The sequence below is a fragment of the Castor canadensis genome, chromosome 7, assembly GCF_047511655.1.
Source record: "Castor canadensis chromosome 7, mCasCan1.hap1v2, whole genome shotgun sequence".
In the NCBI taxonomy this organism is placed as follows: domain Eukaryota; kingdom Metazoa; phylum Chordata; class Mammalia; order Rodentia; family Castoridae; genus Castor; species Castor canadensis.
Window position 1 is genome coordinate 91447588 of NC_133392.1, and position 26529 is coordinate 91474116.

A 26529-nucleotide genomic window follows, 5' to 3' on the forward strand; every position below is an offset into this window, starting at 1 on the left:
ATCCTCTGTCCCATCTTCTTTTCTTGTTACTTAACTCAGAATATTGCTTTCCTCCTTTGCTTCTCTAGTAGCAAAGCCAAAGTGGATACCAAGAGCAGGCTTGGCTGAGTGCACTCACAGGTAGAAGAGTATACTACCTCCTTTATATAGTAGCCTTGACTTCAGAATGGCTTTTTGGAAGTTGTGCTGTGTCTGTGGCAATGAGAACAGAAATTCTGTCTGAGGCTGTAGCCATTATATGCCATGATATAAAAAGTACAAGCCTAATACTTTTATGTTGCAAGTGAAGTGCTATGGGATTTCATTTTATAAGAACGGAAATTCCACACATAAATCTTTCTCAGGTCAGCTAAGCTTTTTTTTTTTTTCCTTTTATAACTCACTCTGAGTTCATCCAAGGCAAATATTTCCAAACTAGCCAATTAGAAAAGACTCTGCGGTGTCTTTGGGGAAAAGCCCACAATTGCCAACTAGGACTCAGGTCTGGATTGGACTTGTTGCTAACCAGCTTTTTATTCAGAATGGATCAAGACTTTCTGCTTCACTTTTTTGATTTATAAATGAAAATATATAAATATAATATAATGGACTTGATTTCATATAATGCATTTGATTTTATATAATGAACTATAACACTGCTTTGAGCTCTAATGGTCTATTTAGGCTCAAGACTTTTTATGATTTAATTAGCATTTAATAGTTGTACAGGGGCATGCAATGTGATATATACTTATGTGTTTAAAATATACCTTAGTTGGATTTACCCCTTCCATCATTCTCCCTCTTTTCTCCTCCACCCTTCTTAGAACAATTTCAACAGGTTTTATTCTTCAATTTTCTTATGTGGCTACAAAATACATGCACCATATATACTCTCATTCCGCCTTTCCTTGCCCACCCCCACTATACCTATCTCCAGAAAAGATTTATTTTTCCCTCCTGCCCTTCATTGTTTTTGATGAAGTGTATATTGATAGTACCATTTTGCCTTGGTACTTTAGGTCTGTGTATATCATGCTTTAATCTTATTAACCCCCTCCCCCCATTACTTACTCATGTTCTATCACCATGCTCCCCTAATATTTGACAGCTTTCTCTACAGTGAATTATATTATATTCTTATATTAATGGGTTATTTCAGTATTTTTCATTAACATTTTCTTTTTCTCTCACACCTTCCATAACCCCCTCAGATGGACTCACTAATATGATTTTGTTCTCTCTCTCTCACTGTATATATATATACATTTAACTTACAGGTCTAGCTTCCACATACGAGAGAAAACATATGACCTTTGATTTTTTGAGCTTGGCTTACTTCACTTAACATGAAGTTCTCCATTTCCATTCATTTACCTGCAAACAACATAATTTCATTCTTCTTTATGGCTGAATAAAATTCCATTGTGTATATAATACCATATTTTCTTAATCCATTCATCTGTCATGAGATATCTGGTCTGCTTCCAAAGCTTGACTATTGTAAATAGTGCTGCAGTATACATGAGTGTGCAAATGGTTCTATCATATCCTGGAGTACATACTTTCAGATATATTAGGCTCAAGACTTTTGTCCTTTCTTTCTTCCTTTGTGAATAATGGAAAATAGAGTTAGAAAGAATCCTAGTATTCCATTCAACAAACGGTAATTAAATCTGAGTGAAATTGATTATAGAGAGAACTAAGTGAGCATAGAAAAGTCAAGTTACTTGCTTAGTTCACTCAACTAGTTAGTGGCAGAAGCCTGAAATTTTTACCACCAATCATGAATTTCTTTCATGGAAGAATTCCCCTTATGATAATGTTTTGGTGGTGGCAATAGTTATAGAGCAAAAGTTTCCACAAAAAGGTGAAACTTTTTTTTCTGGCAGTGCCTATCATGATAGTTCTTATATATCTTGTTGCAAATTGTTGGTGGCTGTTATACAGAGCCATGCATTGGCTTAGACATACAGACTAGAAACTCCTAAAGGAAAAGATTCCCTTCTTTTTTTTTTTTTTTAAAGAAACTAACACTCTTCTTTATTTTCCTTCTGACTTCACTTTTTAAATCATGCTAATTGTTCAAATAGCAAGGAATGTCCCAAAAATCTGTGTAAGCAAGCAAGAACCAGTTCCAGTCCATTTTCCTCATGGCTTTTAGTAACATAAACTAATGTAACTCTCCGTTCTGTGCACTGTTGCCCTGCTAGGAATGAGTGATATCTACAGTGATGAACTCATCTTCCTCCTAGAGGCTGGGCTTTTCCTGAATTCCCGGTTTCTTTGAACAGTGTCGTTGTTTTCCAGGGCAACATCATAGCAAGACCTTATCTAAAAAATAATCAAAGCAAAAAGTGTTGGGGTAGATCTCAAGTGGTAGAGCCTCTGCCTAGCCATCTCAAGGCCCTGAGTTTAAACTGTAAGACTACCAAAAAAAAGAATTCTAAATAGGATTTCATTTTAAACAAAGAGGCTAAGAGCATTTAAAAAAAAATCACTGACATAAAGGACTAACTGGACAGTATTTGCTGGCGTTCACTCTTAATATTTCTGGTCAGTGAGCTGTTAGTGTGAGTGGCACACTATGCAAAATGAAATTTCTGACAAGTACCTGGCATGCAATATGATAATAATGCTGCAGCTATGGTCAGTCATCTACACATTCATTAATTATTGGTGCAGAATATTCTCTAACAAAAACTGGGACACCCAATCTAAACTTAAGTCACTGTACCTAGGAGGTAGAGACCAGGAGATCACAGTTGGTGGCCAGCTCAGGCAAAAACTTAGAGACCCTCATCTCAACCAATAAAAGCTGGGTGTGGTGAAATGCTCCTGTCATCCCAGATGTGTGGGACAAATAAATAGGAGGATTTCAATCCAGGCTGGTTTAGGCATAGATGTGAGAACCTATTTCAAAACTACCTCAAGCAAAAAGGGCTGAAGGTATGGTTCAAAAGTGGTAGAGTGCCTGCTTAGCAAGCACACAAGATCCTGAATTTAAACCCCATAACTGCAAAAAAAAAAAAATGCACAAAGGGGTTTCATTGTGATAGTGCCATGCCACTGATGCATAAATTGTACCTGAACAAGGTCACTTCCTCTCCATTATATTTCTGTAGCCTCCCCACCACCCTTTGTCAAATAGTGTTTGTTGAGTTTCATTATGCTTTCTACCTATATATATTTATGTGTGTGTATACATGTATATATATGTATATGTATGTATAAAATCTACTTCAATCCTCTTAACTCCCCAGTACCTTCTCCTTTCCCCCTCATCCCTCCTCCTGATCCCCCCTTTTACACTCAAGTCCCATCATCATCATCATTACCATCATTTTAGGTCTGGATTCCACTTATGAGGGAAAACATGCAATATTTGCTTTTCTGAGCTTGGCTTATCTCACTCAACATGCTGATCTCTGGTTCCATCCATTTTCCTGCAAATGACATAATTTCATTCTTCTTTATAGAACACATGTTCAGGTAATCCTGGAATCTACTTTTCATTAAACCCAAATACATGTCAACATTGATTTGGTAGTAGAGGGTAACAACAAAGATTCTTTGCTGGGCCACACTTAGTCAGATTTCTGAATCTTCTGCTAGACCTATCTATGAACTTCCTTGTCTAATCTAGTTTTAGCAAAGAGCTCTGCTAAGTTGATTCAGCAAGAGCCAGAATCGCCCTAACCCCCTGTTTCTTCTTAGTACTTTTCTATCCACTGACCCCCACCCTACTCTTTGGTTATAAATTCCCACTTCTCTACACTGTATTTGGAGTTGGGCCCACTTCAAGTCCCTGTTATAGTGGTCCATATTACCTATCATGATGGTAGGTAATCATTAACAAGCAGACCCCTTAAAAGTACCACTGAATGTTTTTTCTTTAACAAAGGGAGAATTATAAAGTAGGGATAAGTGCTGCTTGGGTTTACTTCTAAGGATCCAGGCAAGCTTTACACACACCTTGTCCTTCTCTAGAACCAACTTGTGAAAATGCAAATTCTTGGGTCACCCAGCCTATTGGATTAGTCTTTAGGAGGAGGCCTAAAAAATCATCTGTCTTCAAAAAGGTACAATTCTATTAGCAGTCAGTTTTTGGTTTCACAGGAAGTGGGACTGCCAGTTATTCAAAACTTTGAGCAAGTAGCTAGTTTGGTCTTGGGATGCATTGCATTATTGTCCTGTAGCAGATTTTCCCTTCTAATTATGATTTGCTTTAGGCAGGTGGCATTTAAAATGACTTTACTTTGAGGAGCACCCACCACCTGGAGCAGACTGAGTGGGTTTGGGAGAATGTTGACAGCAAGAGAAAGCCAGCCTGGTGTAACATTTCATGTGGAAAATCTACCCAATAGTAATTCACACAAAATAACTGAGAGTTGGTTTTAGAAGCAAAACTCATTTCTCCAGTTGATTTATGACTTTGTTGAGCTGCAGCTCTAATTCCCATGACATAAGTAATCAGTATCTTCATCTCTAAGAATTAATAAGATACTGATAGAGCAGAGAAAGGAAACCTCTGTCCTCACATTGACAATGCAGACTCCATTTAAATGAAGTAAAGACCTGAATTCCTGCTGAAATGAGTTTAACCAGTCAAAAGTTGTAGAATTTAAACAGTAACCGGAAACCAGCTACTTTTTTTTTAACCTTTAAATTTACCTTTATAAAAACTTTCTTGAGAGAAAAGCTTATGGAAATTCTTATGGAAGGCAAAATCCTGACCTGAGAAAAAAGGTTTGAGTGACTACTCAAACAAAACACCTTCCAGCAGGGGGTTTAAAAATTCACTGGGGTTGTTGTGTTCTCCAAACATCAACTTTCATTTAGAGAATGATGAGTTTTGGAGAAGTTGGGCCAGTGGCCAAAAGGAAAGTTATTCTGGTTCTTTCTGTAGTGGTTTTGGGTGGATGATGATGATTCATATCCGTGACTTAGCTAAGGAAGTACAATCTTTAGGGTTTTTTTTGCCCAACACTGCCTCCTTGTGTAATGAGAATTATCTTCTAGCTCATTAGTGTATACAAACACACACACACACACACACACACACACATACACACATACACATACACATGCACACTTGGATTTAGTGGCTTCAAAGATCTAAACCAAATGGAGTGCCTCATTGAAGAAAACCTCTTTGTTGCCCACATTTGATAATTTCCATAGATAAGGCCAACTGTCTTTTTTTTCTCAGTAACTGTTGCCCAATTAGATATTATCTATGATTTTTGCTTTTACTCCTGTTCTCTCTCATTGTGTCTTTTTTTTTTCTTTTATTATTCATATGTGCATACAAGGCTTGGGTCATTTCTCCCCTCTGCCCCCACCCCCTCCCTTACCACGCACTCTGCTCTCCCTCTCTCTCCCCCACCCACTCAATACCCAGCAGAAACTATTTTGCCCTTATCTCTAATTTTGTTGTAGAGAGAGTATAAGCAATAATAGGAAGGAACAAGGGTTTTTGCTGGTTGAGATAAGGATAGCTATACAGGGCATTGACTCACATTGATTTCCTGTGCGTGGGTGTTACCTTCTAGGTTAATTCTTTTTGATCTCACCTTTTCTCTAGTTCCTGTTCCCCTTTTCCTATTGGCCTCAGTTGCTTTTAAGGTATCTGCTTTAGTTTCTCTGCGTTAAGGGCAACAAATGCTAACTAATTTTTTAGGTGTCTTCCCTATCCTCACCCCTCCCTTGTGTGCTCTAGCTTTTATCATGTGCTCATAGTCCAATCCCATTGTTGTGTTTGCCCTTGATCTAATGTCCACATATGAGGGAGAACATACGATTTTTGGTCTTTTGGGCCAGGCTAACCTCACTCAGAATGATGTCATTGTGTCTTTAAATTGGTGGAAAGAAATAGAGAAAACGGATCAAAAGCAAAGCACTGTACTTGCTACTTACTATATCATCTTTGAAAGGTTCTGTGAGATGAAAGACTGAAAGCCAGGTAAATGAAAATAATACAGTAATCAGAAGATCCCACTGGGATAGATCTTCTAATTTTATCAACAACAGTTGACCAAAGTGGTTAAGCTTAATGAATTTAAGTTACATGTTTTTTCACCTTCTTCCTCTTTATTCTTGGCTGAGCAAATTGATGCTGTTTGGCTTTGCTTAACTCATTCATCAAATATCTATCTGTATCTGTTAGGTAGAAGGCACTCTTTGGGGATAAAAGAGAGATATTGCAGGGAACACATCAGAAACATTTCTGTCTTGTGGAGCTTATTTTCTAGTTGGGGGACAGAAAAGTCAGATATTAGAGGAAAATATAGATTATGTTAGATGGTGAGAAAGGTTAAGGAGAAAAAAATGAAATAGAAAGGAGATAGAGAAAGTGCTGAGTGGAAGTAATAGTGCAACATTAGATGGTTTGCCAAGAAAGGACTTGTTGAGGAGGCAAAATATTTTAGTGAAGTGGTGCAGGAGTAGATAGAGCAAACCACAAGGATATAAGGGAGAAGAATGTTCCATGCACAAGTAACAGCATACTTCCTGATCAGAAATTATGTACCTGCCTTGAGTGACAGCAAGGTGGCCAGTGTGGCTGGAGCAAAGTCATAGGGGATGAGGCCAGACAGGATCTTAGAGACAAGTAAGGATTTGGTATTGTAAAGATCATGTAGGTTTGAGTAGAGAAATGAAGCATTCTGACTTTTTAAAAAAATTGACTGTAGTCTTGATAATAAAGTGGAAGAGGAAAAGGGAGAAAATGGAGTTGATAGTTAGAAGGTTGTATTTTGATTTCATATTCTTCCATTACCTATTCCAGAGTATGTGTGCCTTCATGAACTGGGAATTTTTACTAATGTACAAGGGCATTTGTCATAATTAATACTTGTTATTGATAATGAATTATATAGTAAGAAAAGTTGAACATAAGCTTAGAATAATTTTTAGAACAGTTGGCTCAACAGTAATCATCAAAGAGATTTTTATTTAAAAAACAGTCAGATTTGGGAATAGAAATGCAAACATGAGTCTACTTAATATTTTGTGTTGGTAGAAATCACATTTTGCAAAATTATGACTTATAAAGAAATAAACTTAGGATACTTAGGAATAGTTTGTCCTCTGAGAGCAGCTACTCCCTGATGGTGTTAATCTAGGCTCACAAGATTTCAATTTAGGAAGAGCTTTTGATGAGAAACGGTATAAAAATGTGTTTTCTTTTCCTTTATATATAGAAACTCAGCTTTCACACCAGCCCCTTTCCAGCAAAGTCTTTACATTGCGCTGTTGGTATTTTCCTAGAATGACATTAAATATACTACATTGCTGACATACTGAATTCATTTTATTTTTGTAATTAATGCTTAGAAAATAGTAACATCATTGCTCCCAAAGCTGGTTTCCAAGAGCAGACAGTGTTACTATACATACTACTAGTACATTTTACATAATTTTAGACTTGAAGAGATCCTTTACAGCATTCTTCCAAAAAGGAATCATTAATTTGAGTATTAAAGTCTGTAATGTATTAAAAATGTTTCCCTAACACTGATAGGTCCTGTGAAGAATTCCTCCTTCACTTCTCAGAAGACTGAATTTTATGGTTAAAAAAAAAAACCTTTGATGATTCCATGGCTTAATACCTGCAAGAATGTTAAATTATTTGTTCATTCAGCATGTATTTGTTGAACACCTACTATGTGCATGTTGATATGGGAAGACAAAAACATTTAAGAATCAAATAGTTCAGTGAATGTATGAGTTATCTTCAATATATGCTTTTCTACTAATAACAATTTTCCTTCTGTTCTTAGACATTATTATTCATAAACTAAAAATGAATCTTCACTACACAAATATTGTAAATCTTAAGTCACTTTCCTATTTTGACCATAGGTTTAAGTATCACTGTCTTCTTATCTCCTCAGGCACAGAATGGGCATGGGTCTATTTCCTTTATCCTTTCCATCCATTCCCCAAACTTCTTCAATACTTATTTTATCATGTCTGATTATAGATATTAATTTCCTCCAATTAGTCAAGCTTGTTTGTTTGACACAACTCAGTTTTTAAGACTTTGAGGATTACCTCTGTCAATTCTAGGAAAGACTATCCCTTAATTATGTTTCCTTGGATACCAGAAATAATTCAAGCTGGGTTTAGGTTCAGTTTTAGCTAATGTGGAATTTTCCTAAGCACTCCATCACCTTAGTCAAAACCCTTCTGCCTTGCAAGCCCTCAGAGCCTTCTGCACCCCACGTTACCCCTTGAACTCCTCATGGTCCCCTCAGGATCACTTGATGGGCCTTTTCTCTTCTGGGCTTCTGCTATCTGCCTTTCTTCCTTCAGTCCCCCATCTAGGAACAAACAGATCCTGTGCCTCTCCTTGAACCACAGCAAATTGTAGCATTTCACCTTTAAGGTAGCTACTCTATAGAATTATAATCATAGCATATTTTTGAATAAATTAAAAGGAACCTTAGAACTTATCTGTTTTTGTTTGTTGGTCAGCATGTCTTTGCTTTAAAGAACTCTTACTTGGAAAACCCATTTATAAAACTTGTAAGAGTAGAGCTGTGCAAGTTGGGAACCAAAGGGTCCTTTTAGTCTTTCAACTTCTCACCCCTGTATTCCCAGGAGAAACCATAGAAGTATCAGTCCATAGGAGACCTCTGGAAACTGCCTGACTTGCTTGATGAAGACTGTCAATCAGTTTTACTTCATACTTCCTCCTGCCCCTTTAAAATCTGATCTCTGTTCTTGTGAACTTGAGATTATTATCTACCTACCCCCCTAGTCTATTTGGGGAACTAGGTGCCAGAACCCTGGTAGTCACAGGCTTACCAACATTTTGCAGTAGTGAGTGTCATGTGGCTAGTTTTGATTGATGAGGATCCTGGGAATTTTTCCTAGGACCTATATATAAGTGCTAAGTTTTCTCTTATTATAACATTACACTTTTATGAATATTTAGTAAAAATAGACACTTGTGATAATGTTCTCCTTTCCAGTGACTGTGGTGAGAAAGTACTTCCCTGTGAGTTTGCAATGACACAAAACATTTCTCATTTTCACTTCAGCTTTTGACCAGAAAAATCCAGTTGAATTTCCTTTTGTACTACTTGTCTCTCTTCTTAAAGAATCAAAACTCATTTTCCTTACCATTTTGGATGACAGTTGGGACAGTCTTGGGAAATGTGCACGTTAGAGAAGAACAGATTATTTTATTTACTTGGTCTATATAATAAATTAGAGCAGATAGAAGATATACCAAGAAGGCTTGTTATAGGACACTTAATTTAGCTGAGGCTCTGGTTTAAAAATGGAATCCTACATTAAATGGGGAGGGGAAAATAAGGGAGCAATTGGAGGGTTTCTTCCTGTTTTACAGCTGGACATTAGATTTTGCCATCCAATCTGACCACACTCACTGGGGATACAATGGGATATGGTGGAAAGCACATGGGTTTTAGAAACCGTCTTTCCTTCCTTTTTGTCATTAATTTATGCTTTCTTTTCTTTCCTTTTTCCTTCCTTCTTTGACTTTTAAAAAAAACAATCCTGAAATGTCCTTGGCCTTTATACTTGCTAGAGACACAACACTGATGTATACAGTACAGAGCTTAACAGCCTGGGGAACATATGTATGCCATCTTTGTCATTTACCAGCTGAGGATCCTTGGGTAGATCACTTTGTCTCTCTGACCTTTAGTTCATATTCTGTAAAACTGGAGTAATACTAACTTCTCACAGGGTGGCAACAAATAAAAGAGATATCATGTGCAAATTAGTTCCATTCAGGGCTATGTACATAGTAGGGGCTTAAAAATGAGAGCCATCTCACTGCTCCATCTTTATTATCATCATTTAGGTTCACCTTAGCACCTTTATAAGGGTTTTGACATCAGGCTGTAAGTTGCAGTGTGCTTTAAGACAGCCTCCTGAACATTCCCTTCAGCAAACTGTGAACTAAGAATTGCTCCATTCTAGAGAACTTCAATTCTCAAACCCCCTTCTAGCCTGCAGCTTATGTCATTTAACCTCCCTCTTCCAGTTCACTCTTCCACTAAATCAATTTTCAGTCCCTTTGATTATCTGATTTCTGGATTCCTCCTTAGTTTCCCAAATTCTCAGCCCACCCCTCTGCCCTTCGCCCCATCCTTTCTCTCCATGTTAACGTCATTTACCATCATGTTCCTCCTGCACGAAACAGCATTCACTTCTGTAATCTCACTAGAGCATCACTCTTGTCTATTCCAATGGCAGTCACAATCTACACCTCTGAATCCACCCAATTACTTGTTTTGGCTTCTCATGCTTTTTGTTTGTTTGTTTTGCCTGTGATGCTGGAGAAAACCACTCAATCATGCTGATTTTGTCTTCTTTAGCTTTATATTTCCATTCTTAATATTCCTCAATACTGCCCAGAGAAGTTTTTTTTTTTTTTTCTAGTGTTGGGAATTGAACCTAGGACCTTACCCATGCTAGGCAAGCACTCTACCACTGACCTACACTGCTAGGCCTAGAGAAGCTTTCATACATTTTCAAATGATTTGATTTTCTTTCCTCCTATAGCAACTGCTCTAGCATAAAGCCTTCACCAGTCTCCTTGCCCTCATTGCAACACTGTCCTTTTGAACCCTCTTCCCTCATCATTCAAAAGTCACTTGTACCTTCATTCCTACTTTCCAACTGTCCCAGATGAAAATGTATTCTTACTCTTTTCCAAGACTCAACCTGTGCTCTTGATTCTTTTCTCCTTTCTAACTTTTCTTGAACCTGGCAGAACCAATCATGTCTCTTCATTGGCTCTTCCTCATTAAACTTCAAACACATTCAAGTTAGTTGAGCTTAGGAAAAAATTTTTTTCACCTCAACCTCTCTTCTGGTTTCCACCCTTTTACTCTCTCCTTTATTTCACTGTGAAATTTCTTGGCCCTGTTTTTTCCCTTACTTTTACTTTCTCATTTGTCATTTAAACTACCATTAAAATTGGACTTTAACCATCACAAGTAGCACAAAAATTCTCTTGGGATTACCAGGAACCCCCAGAATAACCAAGTGAATGGTTTATTTAAGTTATCATCCTTCTTGACTTCTCTTTGGATTTTGACACTGTTGACTTCCTTTATGAAATTCTCTTCTTTTTGTCTTCTGATAATTTCTTAGTTTTCATCCCAGATTTCTTAGCATTGTGACTCAGTTTCCATTAACAATTTCTTTCATGCCTATTTAAAGAACATTTGGAATGTTTTCCAAGTGTCCATGTTCAGTCCTTTTCATTTTCTACATTCTTTCTTTGTATGACCTTACCCATACCCATGATTTTTCTGACACATAGGCTGATGGGTTTTATATCTATCCATTCCCCAATCTCTCCTGAACTTAACTGCCTCTGGTGATAGCTACCTGGATAGGCTGTGGCTACCCACATTCAGTGGTGCTCATTTGCCCACCAGACCACCTCTGCCACTTCTCAGCTTTAATATTAAACATGGTCATTATTTCAAGATTCCAGTGGAATTCACTCTCTCATTTAGTGGTTAGCAAAAGTCATTCCCTAAGAATATTAGCCCCTCAAATATTCAAATGGCTCCAAAAGAGCTAAAATGAGCAAGCTGAAAAAGGTCTTAATCACTAGGCTCACATGAGCTAAAGGACAGGAAAAAAAAAAGAGACAGAGAGAGAGAGAGAGCCCCAAGCAGTGAGAGATTTTGCACCTTGTAAGTATTTGCCTCAGGTCTCATGATGTGTAGAATGGAAGAAAATTTCCAGTATTGTTTAATGTAAGTTTCTAATGTCCTTGGAATATAATTTTGCAGATACAGTTCAAAGCTGTTTCCTATAGACATATAATTGCATTGTTTGTTTTGTTTGAAATTGAAAAAGCAAATAACAACAACAAACAAAAAACAAGCACCAAAGCAACCAAACTGTCTGGACTTCTTGGTCAGCAGAGGGAGCACTATCACTTTGCTCTGGGAAGATTTTCACCAAGGCAACAACTATCTTTTAATATAGACCACATTCTAGCAACAAAGAGGAAAAAATAATGGTATGATCGATACACTTGCTCCCTTATGGTTGCAATTTTTAAAAATAGCTTTTTTTCGCCTTTGTAATTAAAAACTGTCATTGGCTCTCTTTTCACCCTTTCTGCCCTTCCTGTCAGTTATTTTCTAATTAGAGAAAGAAGTGTTTAATCCAGGATGTAGGGTTTAAAATGGGTCAGGGAGGCTAGTGCTACAGCACCCAGTCAGTATTTAGGCTGCATCTGTTTGACACAGAAATAAAGACATGGGTTTGCTCGTTTTTATTTAAACTGGCCAATACAGTGAGAGAAATCAGTCAAACTGGATTTCTGTCTACAATGACCTTTTGTTTGAGTGAATTGATTTAAGGAGATGGAAATGGGGACATGGTGTCCTTCTCAGACTTGGCTGGCTGGAATAAAGCCTATCCAGCAAGAGTGGTAGCCAAGTGAAAAGGAAGAATAGGCAACCAGGCAATAGAATCTGGATTTTATTGTGATTGTGAACAAAATATTCAACCTTACCCTTTGCACAGAGATTTCTTTCATATAAACATCACATATTTTTATGAAAAGGAAATGATAAAATAAATTGGAAAATACCTTGAGAGATCATGAAATAGCCATGTAGCAATTTACACCAGGGACCTAGCTTGGCTCATAAATACCTTCATATGTAGGTTAGAAATGAATGTCTAGTGCATATATACCCTGTGTGAATGTATGAACATATATATGTGTGCATAACTACACTGATATGTTTATATCTAATTAAGAAACGTGTATATGTATAAATGAAAGCAATCTATACACATACAGGAAGTATAAAATGAAGACAATTCTTTCTGAAAGTACTATACTCTTTATAATAATTATTCCACTCACTCACTGAGAATGATAATAGTTCCAGGCAGAATTAATAAAGGATTTTTTTGAAAAACCTTTTACTTCTTAAAATTCTTATTTGATGAAGGGAAATTTATATCACTTATTTCTCAAGCACATTTTTATAAGGAAAGAATTAGAGATGATGCTTTAACTAAAGAGTATTCTTATCTAATAATATGCCTGATAAGACACCCTGCCAGTTCACTTTTCCCTCATCTCATTTATACACTGAATGGAAGCATGGCATCAAAATATTTTATAAACATTTTCAGAGAAAATAAATAAATAATCTGGTTTGGAACCAAGACAGCATCCATTTTATCCACTCAATTTCTAAAATGGCTGATTTCTTTTTAGTACATCTTTCTTTTTCCAAATGACAGCAAATAATTTAACATGAGACACTAAGTTTTCATTTCCTTAAGTAATGCATTTTAAAGATCACAAATGGAATAGCTTTTATTTTAACATTATATTCTTCTATTGTAAAGTGTAATTTGATCTGTGGCCAGTTAACTCACAGCGAGGTGCAGATGAAGTCAAAGTAATAAATTTAACTCATAAGAGGTTCAACTTTTGCCACAGATGCATCTTAATCCTAAGTAATCACTTATCTTGCAGATTATTACTGCTGTTCAGATTCAAGACCAGGGAATGAAAATGTCATCTAAATATGGCACCCAAGAGGCAACCAAGTCTCATTCCTTACTTCTAAGTGTTTTCCCTATCAACTTGGGACAGATAGTTCATCCATAATTGTATTTTAGACTGATGTAGTACTTAGAAAAAGTTATATGTTGGAGATTCCAGGCATTTTAATTAAATCCTGCAGGAAACCGATATCATACCAGTCAAAAGCTGAAGTGCACTGAGAAACAGCCTGCCCTGGCAACTAGTGATTGAATTCCAACCTCTACTTTCTGGTTTTGAACACTTAGATAAATCACTTAGCCTTTCACAGCCTTGATTCCTTCATAGAGGAGTGGGGAGAAAATACCTATGTTCTATGTTCCAGCTTATGGTGCATATTAAATGAGTTAATATATGCAGAGTACTCAGCATAATGCTTAGCACTTAGCACAGTAAAGACCGGTCATAGTAGCTGCCTTTTCTTCCTCATCACTGCTACAACTCCTATGTAAGAGTATTGTAGGAACTAAATGAATACTGAATATGGACCACATTCTTTCTTGAAGATATTTTGTATATCATTAAGCATTAAGTTCATGTAAATTATTACTATTCACTCAGAAATGGTTAATTGATTAATTAAAAATTCACATGGCAAAATATTGCTTATTATGCACAAAATACTGAGATGGAGATCAGAATCGATCTTGAAATGTGGAAATAAGAGATTTTAACTTCCAGGTAAGATGTAGTAGGCTCATGGGAGTCCAAACTCTCCAGCTCACCACTGGGGTAACCTGGCTAAATTATAAAAGTTATGTTTTAAAGGCATCAATATTTTTTTGGAAGTGATGAGAAATATATGAGCTAAAATCCTACAAAGAGTAGAATCCTTTTCAAACTGATCTGACATTATTCTACACCTTTCTACCAGGTGATTTGCTGATTCTAAGTGTGTGTTGAAGGGTTTGCCTAGATAGAGAATCTCTGCTGCGGCAAAGAAAACCAGTTAATTCTTGGGCAGTTATAAAGAGATGATACAATAAAAAGGAAGATTTAAGTATACAATAGATTCTCCCCATAGCACAGTTGCTGAATTCTGGTTCTGCACAGGAGGCCATGGATCTAGGGCAAAAGGTTCTAAAAAATAAAGTGACATCTTTCATAATTTCGTAATGCTTAGGACGCAAAGGCTGTTTGGAGACCTTAACCCAAATACACCTCCAATTTTTCCTGAAGACATTTGCCAGATATTGAAGCTATGGGTAACAGAGGCTAAAGATCTGGATTGAAACTTATGAGCAGCAGCGTTGGATTTCCTGGAACCTTTGAGGGCAGGTGAGATGTAGACTTCTATGCTCATAGTCATAAGCCCAGAAAGACCATGGCCTAGTAGTGGGAACAAGTCAGAGGGAGGGAAAGTCTTGATAAAACTGCAATTCAGGTCCAACATACTTCAATTTCTCATGAGATTGAAATGATCAATGTTTTAACCTCCGTTCCTAACAGGGGAAAAGGGAAACCCTCTTTGGTAGAGAGCAGCTGTTGGAATCTTTATGATATTTTTATGCACAATGTCTGGCAAATGCAAAATTAGTGGACATGTACCAATGCAATAAAATGTAGTTAGTAATCAAGAAAAAAGGCAGATGATACAAGCAGCTCTACAGGTATCTAGACATTAAAGTCAGCAGACAAGAACTTCAAAATTATTCAGAACATGAAGTTGAAACCTTCAAAGGAACCAATAATTCCAGGAAAAAGTAATAATTACTTATAATTGAGTTGCAGTTTATAAGAGACTGTCCTCAACTGAAAGAAATTGTCCTATTTCTCTCCTTCTTATTGTGTAGGGGAGGGAATGGTAAGAGTAAGTGGTTTTTGGACAGCACACCAGGACAAGGCCTTTGTGGCCTGGATTGAGTATGAGTAAATCTAAAATTCCAGGGCAGTGGTGGTGAGGAAAATTGGGAAATCTGGGTTACCAAGTCCAAGATACTAAAGAGTTACCAAGTAACAGAAGCAAGAGTTCAAGGAGGACTAATGTGAGAAGGTGAAGACTAAAGACATTCCCTATCCAAAGGCCAGGTAAAGTAGCATATAGGCTGACTGGAGAGGGTAGATTTGAGAGACATTTAGGGGATAGAGTCCAGTGGTGGTGGTGATTGTTTGAATCAGTGAATGAAGAAAAGGGAAGTCTTTATGTCTCCAAAGTTAAATAATTAGATGAGTGGTTCTCAGACAAGAAAAATCAAGAAGGGACAGGTCAGATGAGCAAGAAGGAGGCATGGATATGGTACATTTTCAGTACCATCAACGTGCAACTATTCACTGCACTGTTTTACAACCTCACATGTGTGTACATTCACGTGAATGAGAACTTTGTCAGAAACATAAATATGGTTGCCATCAGAGCAACAGTAGGTACAACTACTCAGGGAGAATGGTTCAAGTGGGGGGAAATTCAGGACAGTACAATGCATTAGGGCAAAAGAAAAGAAAACTTGAAAGAAGACCCTGGTAGGAAAGAGGTAGAAAGAAAACAAGGCACTGAAGTATCCCAGGAACCTAGAGGAAAGCATGACTTTAAAAGGGAACATGGTCAAATGTGCAAAAGCTGTAATTAGAGCTTATTTTAAAGCTTTGGAAATTAGCAAGAGAAGATACATTGAAGAAATGAACACAAGATTGAGAGCATTTCCTAAAAATATGATTGGGAATGGAAAAAGAAGCATGGGCCAGTGATTGGGGCGGGGTGGCAGGGGGAGGGTTGCATGTTGTAGGACCCAGGTAGGTTTTTAAATTTGTTATAGTACCAAGGTGGGGGGACTTCAACATGTTGACTATGCTGAAGAACAAGGCCTAGTAGAGAACATAGAACTACAGCTGTGGGAGAAGAGAAATGATAGTATCAAATCCCATAAGACATAGGAAGATATGGGATCTAGAATAATCAGTGGTGGCATTTGATTAAAAGATATGCATGCATATGTTTGTGTATGTGTGTGTGTGAGTATATGTTTATATATCAGAAAGAATATCTAGATAAAAACAATTTTCTGTGGGTGGAGTTTTAATACTATAATATGGATAGATCTAATATTTTAAGTAGGGGTAAAATTAATAGCCAACATACTGTAACCTAAACTTAAATGCCAACTTAAAATTTCCATTTTGGAAAGTGATTTTTAAACAAAATGTTCTGTGCACAATTTGACCTTTTCTTGATGACTCACTTTGGACATCAATCATTGTCCAATGCTGTAATCCAGTCGTGCCCTCAGGAGTGTCTGAGATCTGCAGGCTGTAGGCCAAACCTAAATGGCTTCAGACAGCTGTGCTTTTGGAGTCCTGGTTTTGCACTCTGTCATTTTTTACATCTCTGCTATTGTCAGAGTGTCCTGACTTACTGTTTCTCATGTGTTACTTTCATCTGCCGGGTGACTGTCCAAGAGTAGCACTAACCGTCTCCAAGGTGCAGACACGAACCCAGGAACCGCCTGTTCAGCCACTTGAGTCCTTTTTTGCAGCACCCTGACCCTAAAGAACTCAGGCCTTCCTGCCTGCAAACTCCCAGCTGGGCCCGGAATGGGGCTGAGGCTTAGCTACAAGTCTCACTTCTTGGGTATAGGGACAAATCCAGCAAGCTCTATAGCTTGGACCAGCTTGTCCTTAATTATCAGGTACACCTCCTCTTTGCGGAGGTGTGTAGACCTGAGTCATCAGGAAGCTCTGATTAAACCCTTATCTGCAGATGGTCCTGAGCTGCTGGGCACTGCTGTAAAAGTGAGTCATGAAATCCTGTGTTTTATTTTTGTTTTTCTGTTAGTGGGATTGAATTATTTTGTCCCTGGCAAAATTGTTGGTGTTTCATAGCTCCTTTTCTTGCTCTCTAGGAACCAGCTACCTGAGACACAGATTACCCCAGAGGTAGATTCTTTGTCTAACTCCCCCGCACACATGTGTGCACACATGTATCCATAGGAGCAGAGGTTGTAGCTAGGTGGGAGCAGTGCTGCTTTCCCTGCAGTCAGGCCGTTAGACTGGCAGCCATATCAATGGCAGGGATGGTTTTGAGTTTACCTCCTCTGAGTTCTTTATTCTTGAGGCCTTGAACAGATAGGAAACAATTGGTTCTCAGGAATTAATGATGGTTGGCCTTTGGAAGAAGTGTTCAAAATGTTCTGTTTTCTTCTCCTTTAAATTGTCTGGTAAAAATCCAGATGCAAAGGGTTGTGTATCAGGTATAGAAATACAGATGGAATTACCTTTGTCAGAGGCAAACGTGTTATGATGTCAAGGATATCAGCAGGAGCTGCCAATGAGTTTCTCAGCAATCAGTTGCCATTAAATTACCAATGGCAACCCTTGCAATACAATGTTTATATAGTGAGGCCCTGCCTATTAAGTGTGTAATGGTTATTAAATTGTCAATAATGAGATCTTGGAAGCTATAAAAGTCAAAGTAGTTTCCTGTTTCTCTCTCCCCAAAGCAATTTTCCCACTTGGGTTTTATGAAGTAAGTACTGTGGGAGCAGTTAGTTTTGGTAGTAAAATCTACTTTCATAAAAGAAAGTAGAAAATTGAAGCAGATGACAAACCAGTTAGATTTAATTTAAAAAATACCATTTTTGTCTAAACATCCAAATATATGAATGAAAAGATGTATAAAAATATTTGAAAGACTGCACATGAGAGAAGTAACTATAATTGGGTGATTATAAAAGTATTTTAAAAAGTAATTGACTTTATAGAGATATAATTTATATACAACAAAATATACCCATTTTAAGAGCATAGTTTGATAAATTTTGAAAATGTATATATACTTGTAGCCATCACCAATATCAAGACATCGAACATTTGCATCTCCCCAAAACTTTCTTCTTGGCCCTTTTAATCAATTTACCTCCCTTAACCCCCTCCCCAACCATTGATTGGCCTTTTTAACAGTACTTTGAATTCTTCCTTTTGCTTGGCTGCATGCTATAATACTTTCTACTGAACATATGTTTTTTTAATAAATAAGTATTTTAAAATTTAAAAATAACTTAAAGCTATGCTAAAAGTAGGAAAGAAATGCAAAAAATTAACTTGTGATACGTTTTTCAAAATTAATTTATGTGTTCCTTCCCCATAGCACATACATGAACAGGTGGGATTTCCATTTGCCTCTTTGCTGCTCCCTGACTCTAAACCCATTGTTCCAACACACACATACACCATCCCTGCCTCCAAAGCCAGCAGCTCCACATCTCCCTCAGGAGTTAGTGGCCTTCAAGGATTATAACAATCTTCTCACCCAACACAGAAGGAAACAGATCTTTTTTCAGAAGATTGTAGATATATGATCATGATATCAGTTCATTAAAATAATTGTTTAAAATTACTCCTCTTCCTTCAATTCTTTTATTAATACCTTATCACATCATACAGTAACAATTGAACATAGAAGCTTAACACAGTCCAAGTATACTTAAAAAGAAAGATTGCCTTCTGCAGAGAGCTGTCCTGCCAAATCACTGGAAACTTCCTGGTACTAAAGGAAATGAAGAAAAACAGAAGTGAATAAAAGAGATAGGATCTTGGGATTAGATTAGTTGGAGACCTAGCAAAATGGTGGCTTCCCTATCTAATCTACAAAGGTAATGAAGAAGATCCTAGTCTAGGTATTAGGTACACAAAGTACTTCTATTAAAGCCAAAACAAATTATCAAATATTTGCTGAACACCACCTGTCTGCTTATTATCCAGATACAAAGTTCTCCTTTGTACCAAAACACCATGTATACTTCAGATAATGCAGCTTAGAAACCCAGAACATAACACATAGTTTTATTCTATTAACATAGGATAGGGATTTTATATACCTTTTTTGTTTGTTTTTGTTTTTTGAGACAGAGTCTCACTATATAGCCTAGGCTGGCCTTGAATTCAAGATCCTCCTGCATCTGCCTCCCAAGTGCTGGGATTACAGGCATGCACCAACAAATCTGGCTTTGATATATTGCCTGCTTACTTTGTGTAAGAACTTTACATGTATTTTCTTTCTTAATTTCCTTCATTTTAGAGGTGAGGCAGTCAGGGCTTTGAGGATTTAAGTAAATCTTCTGAGGCTGTGCAGTTAGAAAGTGGCAGAACTGGAACTGAAGTCTCTAGAATCTAGAAACAGGTCTCACTCCTGTTTGCTCTGTAAACAATTAGCAGCAGAGCCCTGTGTAGTCTGCTTGTTCCTGCTGTATCAGGAACGTTTGTGTTAAAAGCATTTGCAAAGACCTTTCATGGATGCCTGTAAGACTTACATGTGTGGCTTAATCTTCTCTAAGAATATGTCATGCATTCATTTCCTCTTGATACTACAAGTATGAGATAAAGTTGAAAATGACTGGTTTTTATTCATTTGTCTGTTGAGAAAACGCTGTCACCATAGAAAAAAGGAACAATTCTAATAGCATTTGCAGTTCCTCTACTCAGTTTATGCCAATCTGTTGGACTGATTTCTTCATGGAATTGAGTAGTTAGAATGTGGTGCAGACATGGCAACTGCTTTCTCTCAACCTCTGATTTGATATGATTGATTAGTATACTTAATATCCATTGTTGTTCTGGCAGTTTAAAATGGAAGGTGAAGGAATGTTGGTAAGTGCTAGGCACTGAACTCTTCTACATAATTATCTAATTCCTATTATTAATATTCTTGTTTTTCAGTTTAGAGACTTGCTTAGAGAGTTAAATAATTTGTTCAAGGTCACACAGCTAGTAATTGCTCAAGGTCACCAGAGCTAGGTTTTATACCAATGCTGTGATGCCAGAACTGTTGTGCTCTCATGGGGTGGCATACTTAATTGGTTCAAATTACATGAATATATTTAACATTTCCTTCAAAGAACTTTGCAAAAAAAAAATGTGGGAAGTAACAACAAAAAAATCGAGTAACGTTAGAAATAAACAGGGCTTGTGGAAAGAGAAGAGAGGCCAGTTAAGGAAGAGTGAGTGGGATTAGGGATGATCAGAATCTTAATCTCTAACCATGACTGCCTAAAGCAGGGAGTTGTGTTGATGCTTTGAAGGGACTCTGGCATTTACAGGGCAAAAAGAATGAGAATGGGGGATGGAACTTTGAAGTGATTAATTTGAAAGAACTACATTCATTTGACTGCAATCATTTTAAAATTGATTAATTAGAAAAGACTGTGTTCATAAGTGCTGGCAAAGTGGATACGAAATCATTTTAATCCCTTTACAGTGCTGCCTCATACAGGCCTAGTCTGGTTACATCATCAAGATATAACAAATCATTTGTATGGAGGATAATTTTTCTTTTTTTGGTGGGACTGGGGTTTGAACTCAGGGCTTACATTCACAAAGCTGGTACTCTGCCTCCAGTCCATTTTGCTCTGGTTATTTTGGTGAAGGGTATACCACAAACTATTTGCCCAGGCTGGTTTTGAACCATGATCCTCCCAATCTCAGCCTCCTAAGTAGCTAGGATTACAGGTGTGAGCCCAACTGGAGGATAATTCCAATAAAGTCAGTCAATAGGTCACAGAGGCTCTCTGTTTACAACAGAGGACATCTTTTTCCATCTGGTTGTGATCAACCAATACCTGTGGAACACTGATAACAAAGGAATCTGAATGGGACAGTGTGTGCAAATCTGTTGTCTTTCTTCCACAAACACTTGGCAGTGTTCAAGAACATGCATTTTATCATATGTAAGCAAATACTTACTGAGTACCTACTACATGGAAACAATTATCAATATTATTAATTTGGACATGAAATCTTGACAGATTTTATTTTAAAAAAAGTCTCTCACATTGATCTTTTCTTGTTTTACTTATTAATATTTTAGGCCAAGACCTGATCATCCCATATTGGGATTATTGTTAAGAGTTTCCTAAAATGGAATAAAATGGAAAACAATGAACTGTTGTAGAACTGAAGGGACATCATTTAGTTCAAATCAATTACAAGGCTCAGACAGATCCTGCCAGAGATTAACTTCCTTAAATCATTGCCTTTACTGTAGTATTCATCCATTAACTTGAGAATACTCATGGTTTGTCCATTGAGTTTAATTTCTTGCTTGACTTTATGGTCTCACCTTGCATTATAGCATCCAACTTTATGAAGTAGACATTTTGAGATATAAAGAGAAGATAGGCTCCAGTGCTACAAGAGTGGGGATTTCAACACCCCCTTCTAATCAGTGGACAATCATTTACACAAAAAAATTACTTTAATATTGAAGACTTTAATGATGAGAAGGGGTCAGCCATATGTATATTTGGAGAAAAGATTTTTAGAAAAAAGGAAAAATAATTGCATGATTTGAATTGGAGCTAAATCTAGTGAGTTTGAGGAAGAGGAAAGACAGTGGATGAAGTGTAGTGAATGGGTAGGAGAAAGGTGAGAAAAGTGGCTGGAAGAAGGAGCCAGGGTAGGCCTTGTAGAGCTCCTATGCCATGATAAGAGGTTTGGACAACACAATTTGTATTTATTTGGAGCTGAAACTGGTTCAGCTTTCCATTCCTTTATCCCAGCTCTGTTCTAGACATCATGTACAAAAAGTATAGACTCAGTTCCACAGAATGGTCTTTTATACACTTGAAGATATATCCTATCTCTAAGGAGGTTGTTCAGGCACAAACATTTTCATTTCTTTCTACAGTTTTGGGAGCCGTCACTATTCTGACTAATTTCTTCTATACTTCCCTCTTTCTATCCTCCTTATCCAGGTAACACATAGACCACTAACAGGATAGATCCAGTAGGCCTATTTCCTTACTCATTCTGCTATACCTTCTGCTCATACATCTTGAGATTGTATTAGTTATTTCTTTTGTCAGACAATCACATTATTTAATTATACTAGTTTCTGCCAAAACTTCTGGGTCATTTTTTACATTGTCTGCTGCTACATTATATTTCCCTTCAGCCTATACCTTTCTGATGACCATTGTGCTTTGTTTTGTTTTATTTTGATTCAAGGGAAGAATCTTGTATCTATCCTTATTATATTTAGTATTATTTGATTTAACCCATTATACAAGCCTTTCAAGATCCCCTGGGAAGCCTATGTCATCATGTCTTCTAGATCTGCTATTTCTCTTACCTATTTGTCATCCACAAATTTAATAAATGTATTTTTCAGATGCTCACCAAAGTCATTGTGTCAAATACTCATCACTGTAACAAATACCTGATATAATCAACTTATAAAAAGAAACTTTATTCTGACTCACAGTTTTGGAGGTTCCAGTCCATGATTGATTAGCCCCATTGCTTTTGGGCTTATAGTAAGGCAACATGTCATGGCAGGAGCATGTAACAGAACAAAATTGCTCACTTCATGGCTGGGAGGCAAAAAAGAGAGAAAGAGGAAGAGATTGACTGGGGATCCTACAATCCCCTTCAAGGGTATGCCTTCAGTGACCTGAAGACCTTCCACTAAACCCTACCACTTAAAGGTTCCACAACCTCCCAGTAGTGTCACATGGACATTTGGTGGACACTTAAGGCCTAAACTGTAGAAATCATTTAAAAATGTTTTTGAAAGAGGGCTAAGGACCACAGGAAGTATAAGATCTATAAGAGCAGAGGATGTCTGTCTTGTTGATTGCTCCTTCTGCTCATTACAGAGGCTGGTACAGAATGTTTAATGGATTCAATTGGAAAAAGTACTTTGGCCCTTTGATATGACACCAAGGAGTTCTTTTTAAATTGGCACAGCTCCTCTCTTACCACCCTTTGAATAATGCATAAATTCACTGAACTATACTCTCATTCATCCTATGATATCATGTTGACCTCAAAGATATTAAGAAAGACCTTTGGTTTATTGCTGCTCCAGAATACTAAACCTACAATTTTATAATCCACAAGTCTTATAACACTCATCAGAAGTAGAAATGAGGCATTCAAAAATGTCTGATTCATAAACAACCTGGTTCATGCTGACATCTGAAGATTGTGTAGTTGTTTGTTTTCCAAGTAATTATAACTTAGTCCTTTAAAAGATTCACTGAAGATCCTTGTTGGGTATTACATTTGAGACCACATCTTCCATCCAATTTTTAAAAAGTAAAACCTGTCTTCTATGTCACCTCAAAGATCATTTTCTTTTCAGCAGTTGTCACTGTCATTTATTGGATCTGGAAACACAACCTCATGATAGGGAATTGTGTTTTCTTTTAAATTTGCTTTGCAGAGATCTTGATTAAATTCTCTGATCATTTTTTGTACCTTCTTAGTTTGAATATCACTCACCTTCACTAAAAAGAAATAAAGCAAAGTTTGTTGGCATTCAAAAATTATAATTATCTCCTGATCCAAACATAAGTAGAAAACAATTTTTGTTACTCTTAACTTTTTTATAAATAGTGATTATTGAAGTTTTAGCTTTCATATAACTCTGTACACAGGTTGGTGCCATTCTTTCATTCTTCTTTGTTTATTGGCCTTTTTCTCTATAATTTGTACACACTCAATTCATATATGAGCTTGTGGAAAATCAGACTGTACAGAGCACTGCTTGCCCTTCATCCTTTCTTCTTTTCTTCCTAATGGAGAAATCACATAGTCAGAATTTCATTTTAACATCTGGAGTTGCATTTTCTTTAAGAGTCACATTTTCTATTGTAGCTCAATCTGAAGTCTTCTAAGCTTGATTTTTTTCAGCTATTTTTCCCCCTGGTGATCATTCAGGCACACTTTTCTAAGACACCATTATTTTCATTTTACTGAAAATGTCCTCTGTTTGTAAGACTTAGGTTCAGAGTTGAAATTCTTCTAGGCATTATATCTACTCCTTGAGAGACAAAATTGTCAGTGTATTAAGCCAAAAGCCCATCATGGATTACTTTAGCTAAATGAGAACGTTAGTCAATATCTGAATATTTGAAGTCCCATCATTACCTTTTCTTATTCTATCCCACTAATTTCTTTGTATTGCTTCCTGTGAAAGCATATTTTCCATCCTATTTTATAATCTCAAGTTTATTTCCTTTATAATCCATATACCATGTTGGTATGTAAAACAGCTGAGATCTTGAGACTGGGAGTTATGTTGATCATTTCAACAGAAATGATTAGCACCACATGCACACTGTTATTCTTGTTTCTATATGATTCAGTTGAGGATTGTTTGCTTGCAAGAAACAAAACACTACCCAAGATAGTGTAAGCTAAAACTGGGGCATTTAATGAATGAATATAGGGATATGTCATAGAATACGTGACCAGGGAGAAGAGCTGGGCTCATGAGGAACTCAACTGATATCTGGTTGATATCACCCTGTTTGTGCTCTTGGTCTTCTTGCAGCATGTCTGCCCCATTCTCTAGCTTTTGCAGTCCAGAATATTCTACTTTAGTATGCACCTGGCAGAAAATGATGATTTTAGCTGCAATACACAGAGCCCTTCTTCCAGATCAATTGTCTAAGTCCCCAAAACACAATCCTGTTACTCCTACTTTAAACTCTCCCCCAAATCTGATCAACTTAGTTTGGCCTATGGTTTGTTTATTTATTTATTTATTGGTGTTACAACCCCACACTTTGTCGAGTCATTGAAGCTGAAGAGGAAATGATCAGTAATAGACAGTGGACAATAGCTCTTCTAGATTATGATGGTAGACAGAAATTATTTGCATTTGCGTTTTAGAACTGCCATCTTCTACTGTAATTACTTCTATAGGTCTATTTCAGTTTTTAATTTCTTTTCTTCACAATCACATTAACAAGTCTGTAGCCAACTACAATCTTACACTTTTTTTTGGTAAGATATACTCCCAACTTTGATATGGGTTTTTTATTCCAGTGTTTTAAGCCACAATGTAGAACTTATATTTCATTCATTATTATTTTCCATGCCCTCCATTTCTTCCAAAGAGAATCAATAACAGCATTATTTATATTCAGAAGTATTTTAATTTCCTTCCAATGTTGTCATTCCCTAAAGAAACCTCCCCAGTGTCCCTGCAGGAATCAACATGACTGGGTAACAGTCCTGCTCATATGCTCACTTGGATTTATTGTGGCTGTCTTTCAGCTCCATTACAGGTTGTTACCAACACCAAGATATATTCTTTCCTCCTAGGGTCGTGATTTGATATCCTTGAACAACAGGACCATTCAAGTCCTTTTCAATATTTTTCCTTCTCGAGGAGGGTCCAGCCACTTCCCATCTCCTCTTTAGCAGGAGCCACATCCTTCATTTAAATCTGTCACATTCCTCCACTCTTCATTTTATGGAATCTGACTTTGATCTCTGTTTTTAGATTATTTTGATGAGTTTGGGATGCAGCCACATTTCTAGAAGATCTGGACTTACCTGTTGGGGAAGGGGGCTCCAACCTATTATCTATATCTGTATTTATATCTATGTAGAGAGAGAGAAGGCCTTGCACTTGCTAGGCAAGCACTCTGCCACTTGAGCCATGTCCCCAGCCCCTATTATGTATTTTCAGTTCAGTAGAAATCCTTCATTTTAACTTTCTTTTTACTTGTTATTCATCCCTCTCTATACCATTAGATTAAGTTTTGACCCTCTTCAGCTTTAAAATCATTATCTTGTGCTTTTGGATTTTTCTCTAAGAATCCTATTTTATTGGGATTCTTTATACTCATGTGATTTCTGAGAGGCTAAAATATTTTTGAGGCCTCTTCAGATTTTCAAATAAGTTATCTAGATAGCATTCAACATGCTCAGAGCTTATACTTGCTTCTAGCAGGAAGATAAACAGCTTTTTCTCTGCTAGTCATCAAACCATTAGGTCCCATGGTTTGTTTTTGTTGTTGTTGTTGTTATTGTATTGAGATACCAAGTTAGACATTATCTTATATTGCCTCATTTCTTTTTTATTGTATCTTGGAATAGAAGCTAAAAACATAGACTCAGAAGTCAAATAGACCTAAGCAGATTACTGAAATTCTCTATGCCTCTATTTCCTTGTCAGTAAAATGGGGATTATATTTCCTACTGCACAGAATTGTTGTGAAGGTTAAATAACAAAATATGGGCTGAAT

The 26529-nt window shown here is 36.9% G+C and overlaps 1 protein-coding gene across 2 annotated transcripts in view; it reads left to right on the forward strand.

The window, feature by feature from the left end:
* The window catches only part of LOC109688705 (uricase), an 84196-nt gene that overhangs the window by 1415 nt on the left and 56252 nt on the right, over nucleotides 1-26529 (forward strand). The window lies entirely within an intron of this gene.